Consider the following 11,609-nt stretch of genomic DNA (forward strand, 5'->3'; position numbering starts at 1 on the left):
AGGGGCCATCTTAACAGATTTCACTTTTCTCTGTGTGTGTCTGTGTATATTTGTGTCTTATTTCTGTCTCAAGGCTTTGAGTCTATCTGTCAGATATCTCATAGGAATTTATGGTGAGTATTATGTACACCAAGTAATAGTTACTGACTTTATAACTACAAAAAATCTCTGGTGTTCCTACAGGTAGTACAGAAGCTGATGAGGCAATTGCTTTGCTAGCAATCTGAGTTGTCCTTTCATTTGAAGATAAAGATGATCTAAAACCACAGAAAGTTTGGAGAGCACATCCTTCCATCTAAAATAGACTCCTTTCTTACTTACACTTTCTAGAATCCTCAAATCTTCCTTCCTTAAAATGCCAATCCTTATAGGAAATCATTCTTCTTTCTACCTTTTGCTCCTTTCCTCTCCCAGATTACTTTGCATACATTTTTTATTTAATTGTCTTTTTATACATTGTTTTCTCCTATTAGACAGCACAGTCCTTATTGGAAGAAACTAATGTTAATCTCTATATCTCCCTAGCATGATGCTTGAGACTTGGTACTTCTTACAATTTATGGAAGTGAATGAATGAATTGTACATTACATTTACCATGCTCCTATCTCATCCCTCCACTAGACTATAAGTTAAGGTAAAAATCAATGTCTTATTTATATTTTCTATCTTACTGAGCACCCTCTAGATTGCCAAACACACCAAAAAAGGCATTTAATACATGTTTCTTATTGGTTTTTAAAAGTGCACATTTGAATCAAATTATCATAATTAATTACTTATAAGCAAATTATTACAATTGCTAACAATGAGTCCATAGCAGCTCAAACTTCTGTTCCCCTAGCCTCCAGCCTAAAATTCAGCATGATCTTGAATCTTCAGGAAAAAGTCAAGGTGCCTTAACAATGTGGTGTTTCTGTTTGTTTTTTATTCTTACAATTGAATGTAGAGATTTCTATATGTTACTGGAAACTACCTTGCTATTTCTGTTTTTTTTTAAATAGAACTAAAATCAGAATAGCAGTTTCAAGACACTTCTAATCCATTTTATCTAGACTTTAGACATAAGATTATCTAACCAATAAAGATTCTTTTTCATTGTGGTAATCTCTAATGAGTTGATTCAAAAACTATGACAAGTAATATCAGTATTTAAACCTTTTCTAAACTTCTAACATTTCTTATTTCTCTCCACTTGTAAAGATTGAATTTAGCTCTCCCCTGATTGTAACAATGAAGGTACTTAGGTCTTCCTTGATTGTGAAGATTGAATTGTAATCCTCTGTTTATTTGTTGCATTAATCCCCAGAAATGTAAGCACAGTACTTGAAGTTGAGTGGGAGGATCTGTCCCTGTTAGATCTGATCACCAATGGTGTAAATCTCCCACTTAATTATGAGGTGGGAGATCTGTGACCCACTTAAAGCTTGCTATTTTATGGCAGAGTCTTTAAATGAATATTTGAGCTTTTAAAACTCATTTTTCTTAGTGATAACAAAAAAGGAAATTCATTTTATTAAATTTTTTTTCAAACTTCACCTCTCTGGGAAATTAATTTTTAATATGAGTACTCAAAAATAGATTAATGTTAAGATGCTTATTTATACTTTTCACAAAGATTAACTGCATTTATGAAAAGTTAAAATATTAGATAATCAATTTTAAAATAATATTTTAAATGATCTTCAACTTTAAAAATATCTCACCTGAAAATTAAAAGGAAGAAAATAAGGTCTAAGTACTAATCTCTTGACTAGCCTATAGAAATAATTCTTATTTTAATAACATATATTTGCATAAGTAGATGAAGAAGAACTCATTTGCACTGGAAAATGTATAATATTTTCCATTTTAATAAAAATGGCTAATAGACTTGTCATAGCATGCTGAAACAGCAATTTGGAACCAAAAAATCATTTTCTATTTTGGCTGTGGTTGAATAAAAAATATCTCTTCTTTCTCAAAGTGATACAGATTTTATCAACATATGCAACTATTTTGTGTAAAATGAGGTTTTTGGATGTAGCTTTTATAATAAAATATCAGTTTTCAGAGGATGTAAGAAAAAATTAGAGCCAAATACAATATTTTGCAAAACTGAATGCAAATAGTATTATAATAATGATCATGATAATTATAATGCCTAATTAAATGTGTAATATAATTCTAAATATTTTAAGGGCTATATATTTCATTATTTTCATTGCATATTTAAAATTTATTTGGGTTATTATAAATTTATACTGTTTAATTTTATAAAATACAGTATCAGGTAAGAAAATTATTTGTACAAATTATTTTGTTAAAGAAAAAAGATAATATATATTTTTAAATGGTAGGTATCTCTATGTAAAGTTTGGAGATCATTAGCTTAGAGAGGATAGATTTCAAATAGATTTAGATGGTGTATCTTTTTTAGAAATGTTGGAAAAACATAATGTATTGAATAGCAATTATCTCCTGATGAATAGGTCACCTTCTTAAAAGTATTTATTCCCCTTCTTATTTTACGATCTATATGTTGCTTTTTTTGTCATTAAAAGATGACAAAGTTACTTTGATTTTAAGATGATTATATTATTTTCACTCTTGCTATGATAATAAACTATTTGATTTTAATACAGGAAGGGGGGAGGGGGATGGAAGGGAGGGAAAGAACATGATTCTTGTATCCAAGGAATAATGTTCTACATTGACTAAATAAAATTAAAAAATAAAAATAAATAAAAATCTGCCATCATTGGGCTGAGATATAGTGGATTGCCTTGGAGTTTTCTATGTCAGACCAAGATCTAAGTAGTCCCTAGTGTCTGCTTCAGCTGCCTTCATGGTTACTGGGACAAATTGTTCTCTTATACACACACACACACACACATATATGTATGTGTATATATATATATTTATGTATATATGCAGGTATAAACAGAGAGAAACAAAGAGTATCTTATATGTACATAGATATTTGGATGTTGTCTCCCCTCATTAGACTGAGTTTAAGTGTAGGGGTTGTATTTTTGCCTTTATTCGCATCATGATACATAGCAGGCACTTAATAAATGCAGCTTAGTTGATGATTCTGACTTATAATGTTTTCAATATAAAAGAAATGTATAAATATAGTTCTTCCACTGTATGGGTAGTGGAGCTATTAATTATTTATTTTATTACCATCACTACCACCACCATTCTCATCCTATCAATACTCATTCTTTTAAGCTACTGAGTACAGTTAAAGGGTTGCAATGGGATTTTGAAAGAACTTTAGCATAGTTTTTGTTTTCCCTCAAAATAGCCATTTATTCATAAGAAAGTTAATTCTATGAAGCAGATATTCCCATTTTACAGATCATTTATCTGTTTGTTATACTCAGTACATCTTATAGATAAGTATGAAAACCTTTTGACCTCATACACATTCAAATTATAGGATCATAGTTTTTCCATAGAAAAGAAATGGTTGTGTTATGATTGTCCTTAGCATAAACATTGTTGACATTGCCATCTCCTTTGTAGTAGATGTATCCTCCGATTTCCCCCCTCCCTCTCTTTCCTGTTCCCTTCAGTGGCCAAGTCATAGAGCCTCTATTTGTCCCCATTGTCCACCTTCACTCTAACTTCTTCCACTCAACTAATGACACAAATGGAAGCTACACTGGAAAGAGTGGGATACAGCAGCTTTTCCCAACCCCTCTTCATTCTAGTGCCTTTCTGCACTTATTTACTTGATATTTATCCAAGATATAGCTGTTTCTTTGTGTGTGTATGTGTGAATTCACTTTTTTGTGTCTCTTCCCCCCCCCCCCCCCCCGGAACTGTGAGCTCTTTGAGGGCAGAAACTGTGTTTTATCTCTTTTTGTTTCCCAGGCACTTGGTACAATTTTTGGCACCTTACATGCTTAATAAATATTTACTTAGTGTGTATTCATGAATTTAATCTATTTGGGACTATTTCACCGATTTAATTTCTCCTCAATCTAGACTCCAGCTGCCTGAAGATACTGAAATGACTCTTTTGCAGTATAGGCCTGTAATGGAGAAAATTTCACCTTTTTAAGATTGTTGTAATATTGAACAATGGCCGCCAAGGAATTTACTTATGAAATTCCTAAAATGAAACACTCAAGTCAGAATGGTGTTTATGGAGGTTTAATCACAATGGGAGAAGGGAAAGGAGAGGGAGAGAAGGAGAGAGGAGAAAAGGGAAAGGGGCTACTCAAACCTCTGACCAAGGCAAAGGGAGTTTTAGGCCCAAAGGGCCAAGGTGGAAAGAATCAGTCCTTAACTCACGTGACCGATCTGAAGGAAAGCTGTCTTCAGGCGTCCTCCTTGTCCAAGCTTTTAACACGAACTCCTGTCTAGCTCTCTCCACAGGAAGTGAGCGAATTTCAGAGGCTGTTCCCTACCTCACTTCCTGTGTCTCACAAGTGCCAATGGTTGGCTCTAGCTTGACTTAGGACAGCCCAGGTGGGCAGTTAGTTATTTCTGATTTGTCATTGACTAGCACATGCCCGTGTAGTGTGGGTGTGCACAATTTTTGGGTGCTATACCAAGATGGAGACTTTTAAAATTCACAGGCTACACAAGTAAGAAGCCCAGAAAAATCTAAGCTGGGCTTTTCAGCATATTACCTAGGAAGACAATGACATTCTTTCATCTTTAGGTCATTTGTTTCAGGTTTTTAGAGGAACTGATAGATCAAGATCCCAGCAATATCATAATAATCCCTTAGCCATACAAGAGTCTGTCTGATTCTGAGACACATAATTTTGAATTTTGTATGCTTTAGCCAGCTGGCTACTGTCTAATCTGCTTGTCATATCAGGAGAAATGTGTTTAGAATGGAATAAGAGGTAGAAATACACATCTATGAAGTTCCAACAGTCCCAGTAGTCTGTGATACAATGATATTGTTTCTATTTTTATCTCACTGTTAAAGGTGCAGTGGGATTTTTGCATTATAGCCTGCTCAATGTAGCATTAAGCAGTCATTATATTGGCAATTCACTCTTATGAAAGCAGTGTGATCTGGTCCTGAGGCTTCAAATGATACCTTTTTCTAGACCTGCCCTGGACTCTAAAATGTTAGCAAATTCACTTAGCCACCTTCTCTGTAAATATGCTTTTCATCTGTAAAATGGGAATGATATCTGCTTCATAGAACTAGCTTTCTTAGTAATAAAGGGTCATTTTGAGGGAAACAAAAAACTATGCTAAAGTTCTTTTAAAATTTCATTTTTTCTTTGTAATAGGAAAAAATAAGAGAGGGATTGAAGAGACAGAACAAACAATGAAAAGGTTTTTCTGAGTTTTTAACAAAAATTCTCGATATCCTTTTTTTTGTTGTTTTGTTTTCCTTATATTCACATTATAGAAGCATCCCAAAGTCCTCACAAAAGCAAATAGAAATGAAACCTTGAGGATTAACCAAAAACATCACACACACTGAGGAACAAACTGAGTTGCAAATTGGTTTCCTTTTTATATTATAGTTTGGCCCTGACTTTTATTGGCATAAGGAAAAAGTCAGAAAATTGCCATCACTGGGATACAAATTGGCAATGCTTACCCCTCAGAGGCTTTGCTATGCTCAGTAAAGTACATGCATTCCATGGAAATTGGACAAAATTCCATTATCCATTGTGGCATACCCCAGAGTTTCTGGATAGCCTAGAGTTAAAGATGTTTCAGAACTTACTTTGCCAGAGTTGCAAATTTAAATACAGAATGGAAGGCTTTCCTAAGCCTCATAAGATGTAAATGAAAAGGTTAATTTTAATACTAATGTTTAAACAGCTAATTTTCAAAATTTGGTGCTATTAAGTATCAGCCAGCAATGAGAATGGTTTTATAGCCCAGGGGTTCTTAACCTTCTTTTGCAATGAACTACTTTGGCAGGCTTCTAAAGTCTTGAGAGTCTTCAGAATAATGTTTTTAAATACAAATATTATAACACACAATAATACAAATGAAATCAACAATGTATTGTGATCTGTTTAGCTTCTATTTCTATCTTTAGGTTCTTTGAATTTTACACCTAGTAGTGAGATTACTCAGTCAAACTATATGAACAGTTTAGTTATTTATTTTATTTAATTTTTAATAGAGAAATTTAGTGTAAATAAAGTTGATTGTAACAGCATTAAATTAAATATGTATAATATGAATTAAATGCAAGAAATACATTTTGTTGAAATGTGTGAAATAAAATACATGGTAAAGCACTTATTAAGCATTACTGTATGTAAATCATTATGCTAAGTGCTGGAGATTTTAAAAAATGACAATCCATGTTCACATTCTAATGGGAAGTGGAAAGAAGCAACATAAACCACAGCCCCAGCTACCAGTGAAATATAACCATCCTATAATCTTAGAGGCAAAGCAGATGATAATGCATATTCTTTATTGTCATTTCATTGCTAATTATAGCCATTTCTGATGTAAAATAATTTGACTGTACCAAGAAATTTAGTGGAAAGAATTTATTTTCTATGAATATATAATTTAAAATATTCTGTTTCTACTCCACCAATAGTGCATCAATGTGCTTATCTTCTGACAATCTCATCAGTATTGACAACTCCCATCTTGTCTTCCTGTTTCCACACCCACAGAATAGCAGTGCATACCTTTTAAAGTCCCTAGCCAGGGTTCTGAATGCTCTCTGTATCTCTGGGGAGACCTAGGCTTCAACTGGGACAGACAGTTCTATGGGTCAAGGATCCTTCCATGACCTAATCTTTAGTAGGATGAATAGGATGCACTTTCCATAAATACTTTCACCACCCCCTAGAGAGTGAGGGGGACACTAGAGCAGCTAAAGTGAAAACAAGAAGTAGCTAAAAAAAGGCAAGAGATGATTTTAGCTGATGGTGCTGTCACTATAATGGGAATTTAAGCAGCTAAACATAAAACTATCTCAATTATTCTTCATAACTCTGCTTTCAAGATTCATCCAACCCCAATGGCCAGATTGGAAACAAATGAAAAGGGTCACTTCCCACCAGAAAGCCAAGGTCTGTCTGGGCGTCTTGCAGTCTATTTTTTTTTTTGCTGTCTCTTTTTCTCCATTTGGAGAAATAACCCTTTAGATGCAAGAGAGAGTAAGAGCCCCATCTACTCTCACAGCAAGCACACACATACACATCATATACACACATACACACAGAGAAAGATTTAAACATATGATGGAAGATGGAAATTCATCAACTGAATTTTAATCAAAATCCTCGGTAAAAACCATCTCTACAGAGAAAAAGAGGTTGAGGCTAACTGATAAGCATCAAACGCATTTGATATATGGGGTTATATACTTCAAGCATTTGAAGATATCCCATGGAAGAATAGGTAGATGAGAACAATTTATTCCAACAGATATAAAAGTAGTTGAAGTAGGCATTAGGGGATTTTAAGAGAATGGTCAAATAACCAATAAGGGGGTGGGGGCGTGGAGGGGGGGGAAACCATAGGCGATTTCCCTAATGAATGTTGTAACAAAAATTTTAAATAAAATACTAGCTAGGATATTGTAGCAAATTAACACTACAATCATGCAGTATAACTAGATAAGCTTTAGTCCAGAAATATGCAGCTGATTTAATATGTTAAAAATATAACCATAATTTAACATATTAATAAATACAACAAAAATCATATAATCATGTGGATGGATTCAGAAAAAAAAAACTTTTAACAAAATATATCTACTCTCACCAAAAAAGACTAGAAAGTACATAAGTCAGTGGAGTCTTTCTTAAAATAATGAGTACCTATTTAACAATAATAACAAGAATTATCTAAAATGAAGATAAATCAGCCTTCCCAATAAGAACAGAGATGAAGCAAGGATATTCATTATTACCACTATTGTTCATTATTATACAATAAAAGATAGCAGTAGCAATAAGACAAGAATGAGATATCAAAAGAACAAAAATAGCCAATAAAGAAATAAAAATATCAGTGTTTGCAGAGGGTAAGATAGAATACCGAGGGAACCCTAGAGAATTAACTAAAATAATTGAAACAACAGCTTTAGATTTTTTTCAGTATATAAAATAAATCCACATAAATTATAAGAAATTCTATATATTACCAACAAATCCAACAGGAAGAGCTAGAAAAAGAAATTCCATTTAAATAAGTAAAAACAACATTAGATACGTATAAGTCTACCTACCAAGACAAACCCAGGAACTATATGAACACAATTGCAAAACACTTTCCAAATAATTACAGATAAAAACAATTAAATAAATAGTAATTATTAATAGATCGATCATACATATGTAATATAAATGACAATTCTAAGGAAATTAATTTGCTTCTCAAGTAATGTACCAATTACTATCAAAGAATTGTCTTATAGAACTAGAAAAATAATTGCAAAATTATTTCCAGAAGAATAAAATGTCAAGAATATCAAGGGAAGCAGTGAAAAAAATGTGAAAGAAGATGGACCTTTATGACAAAACAATAATCATCAAAACAATCTGGTACTGGCCAAGAAATATAGTGGTTGATTTGTGAAATAAATTAGCTAAACACTAAAGTAGAAAGGGTAAGAGATGGAACCCATGATGCCCCCTAGGTTGCCACCCTGAGGTACTGAGAGCATGGCATTGCCTTCTAGAGTAATAAGAAAGAAAGGAGAGAGTAGAAAAGGACTAAGAAGGATGATGATAAGTTCAACTTTGGACATATTGAGTTGAAGATGGACATAAGTTTGAGAAATTGAGTTTGGAGGTCAACAGAGAGATTGAGGCTATAAGGGTAGATTGGTCATAACAGAAATGGTCATTAAATCTTTGGGAACTCATGAGATCCCAAAGGAAAGTAAAAAAGATGGAGAAGAGATGAGAACAAAACCCTTGAGGAACATCTGTGGTAAGAGAGAGAGATCTAGAGGAAGATCCAGCAAAGGGTACATAGCAAAGTAATAGTTGGAGATTAAAAGAAAACCAGGAGAGTGATGTAACAAAAACATAGAAAAAAGAGAATATGAAGGAGGAGAGAGTAAGTGTCAAAAAAGACAACAGGGAGCCCAGGGAGAAAGAGGATTGAGAAAAGAATTTTTCATAAGCTATTGACATAATCATATGCATTTGGTTGTTTTCATTATTAAATATTATTTGGTATACTAAAAAGACATTTCATTTTTTGAATGAAATATTAAAATGCACTAGATGACAAAGTCAATACAGTATTTGACTTAGAGCCATCCAGACCTAAGTGTGAATCCAGCCTTAGACATTCATTAGATATGTTACCTTGGGTAAGTCATTAACTCCTTCAGTTTCAGTTTCCTCATGTAAGGTGAGGATGATAATAGAACTTAACTCCCACGGTTGTTAGGAAGCTAAAATGAGATAATATTATAAAGTGTCATATAAACCATAAAGGACCATATAAATGTTCCCTATTGTTATTAAATTATTGTTATAACATTACTGTTCATTTTTATTTTATTTTTAAATTGTTTTTAATTTTATCTATATTTTATTCCAATAACAAATTTACACATAAGTTTTCAAAAGCTATGTGATTCATATTGTCTTCCTCCTCCTCTTCCCTACCCATCTCCCAGAGATGACAAGCAATTACACTGGCCTCTACATGTATTTTCACTTAAAATATATTTCCCAATTATTCATTTTTGTAATAATCTTTTAAAACCAAAACGCAAGTCATATACCCCAAGTAAGCAAGTGGTAAAGGATATGTTCTCATCTGCATTTCTACTCCAAAAGTTCTTTCCCTAGAGGTGAATAGCATTCTTTTTCTTAAGTTCTTCAGAATTGTCCTAGATTGCTATTAGGAGCAAAGTTTATCACATTTGATCATCTCACAATATTTCAGTTACTGTGTATAATTTCTCCTGGTTCTGCTTGTTTCACTCTGTTTCAGTTCACAAAGATCTTTCTAGTTCTTTCTGAAATCCTCCTCCTCATCATTCCTTATAGCACAATATCATCCCATAACCACCATATATCACAGTTTGTTCAGCCATTCCCCAATTGAGGGACATCCCTTTAGTTTCCAATTCTTTGCCACCACATAAATATTTTTGTGCAAAGAAGTCCTTTCCCATTTTTTTTCTCTCTTTGGGATACAGACCTAGTAGTGGTATTGCTAATAATACTGTTCATAAGAGAGAAATAACTTGAGTTTGGTGGTTTCTCAAACTCTTCATTTCCAAAATGAGAGAGCTGTATGAGGTGATCACTAGCTCTCACATCCCCTGATTTTAGGCCACTCCATTTCCACTTTCACCTCTCCATAAAGTTAACTCTTGCTAACTTTTTGTATCTCGACTTCACTTAAATCTAATTTATGCATAACTCTAAAGAGGAACTGAGATGTCATTGGGCATCTTCTAAAATTAAGGATAAACAGCAGTGCTAAATATAAATCTGGTATAGGCTACTCATCAAATATATATTCTGCTATAAGACATGATTTCCTGAAGGACAGAAAAGATTAGCATTGTGAATAGCCAGCTTTTTGTCATTTAAGGAAATACAAAAATCTCTCTCTCTCTCTCTCTCTCTCTCTCTCTCTCACACACACACACACACACACACACACACATACACACACACATGCACACATCCTAGTAACATGACCAGCTATGTAACTATTTCCTGTGGCATTCAAACATGTAAACCTCTGAAATTATAATTAAGCATTAAATCCACTCTTCAAATGAATATTGTAACTTAAAATAATATTAATCAACTACATCCAAATGGTTTTCCTATTTACTTATTAGCAACTTGTCAGCCATAAGAATATATAGAATATATGCTGCTCCCCAATTTTCATACACACTTTAACCCCAATTACTCTAAGCCTGGTGTCTACATATTTGTTCATTTATATGTAACTTGTAATTTTGTCAATGTAAGGATATTCTGATGGAGAACTCCCTCTACCAGTGCAGATTGGAACCTTATCCACAAGTTAGTGTTAGAGAGCTTTTTTAGGGACAGTAAGAGATTAACTGATTGCCCAGTCTTCTGTGCCCATATGTGCCAGCTCTCTGTCTTCTACTTCATGATACCCCTCTAGGATAGAACTTGAATTTTTTAAATGTATAACAACCATGCGCATACAATATTTCCATAAGTAAGTTTATCACAACTTGTCTTGAATTTTGCCCACTATTGGACTTGCTATAGGAAAATATCAAAATATAGACCAAATATATCTCATATTTCATTTGCCACTATGGTTCTCATAATATTCTGCACTTTTAGTGACTCAAGAAGGAATCATACTCATTGGGGTTTTAAATGTACTTGCTGAATAAATTATAAATATAATGAAACACAATGTAATAATGAAAATAAATGTAATATATAATAATTAAAATTCTACATGTAATATTTAGAAATTGGTTTTATTAAATAATATTAGTAAAAAAATTGTGGTCACCATTTATAAAATTGACTCAAGTCATGAGGAGGATAATAGCTTTTAACGTTTAAGAAATAACTAAGGAGGGGCAGAGTCAAGATGGCAGCTTAGCAAGCAGCAAAAGTTCAGACCTAGTGGAAGACCCTTCCTTACCGATACAGACTGAATGCTCGTAGGGCACCGAAATCCAAGC

Source organism: Monodelphis domestica, chromosome 3 (assembly GCF_027887165.1).
Source record: "Monodelphis domestica isolate mMonDom1 chromosome 3, mMonDom1.pri, whole genome shotgun sequence".
In the NCBI taxonomy this organism is placed as follows: Eukaryota; Metazoa; Chordata; class Mammalia; order Didelphimorphia; family Didelphidae; genus Monodelphis; species Monodelphis domestica.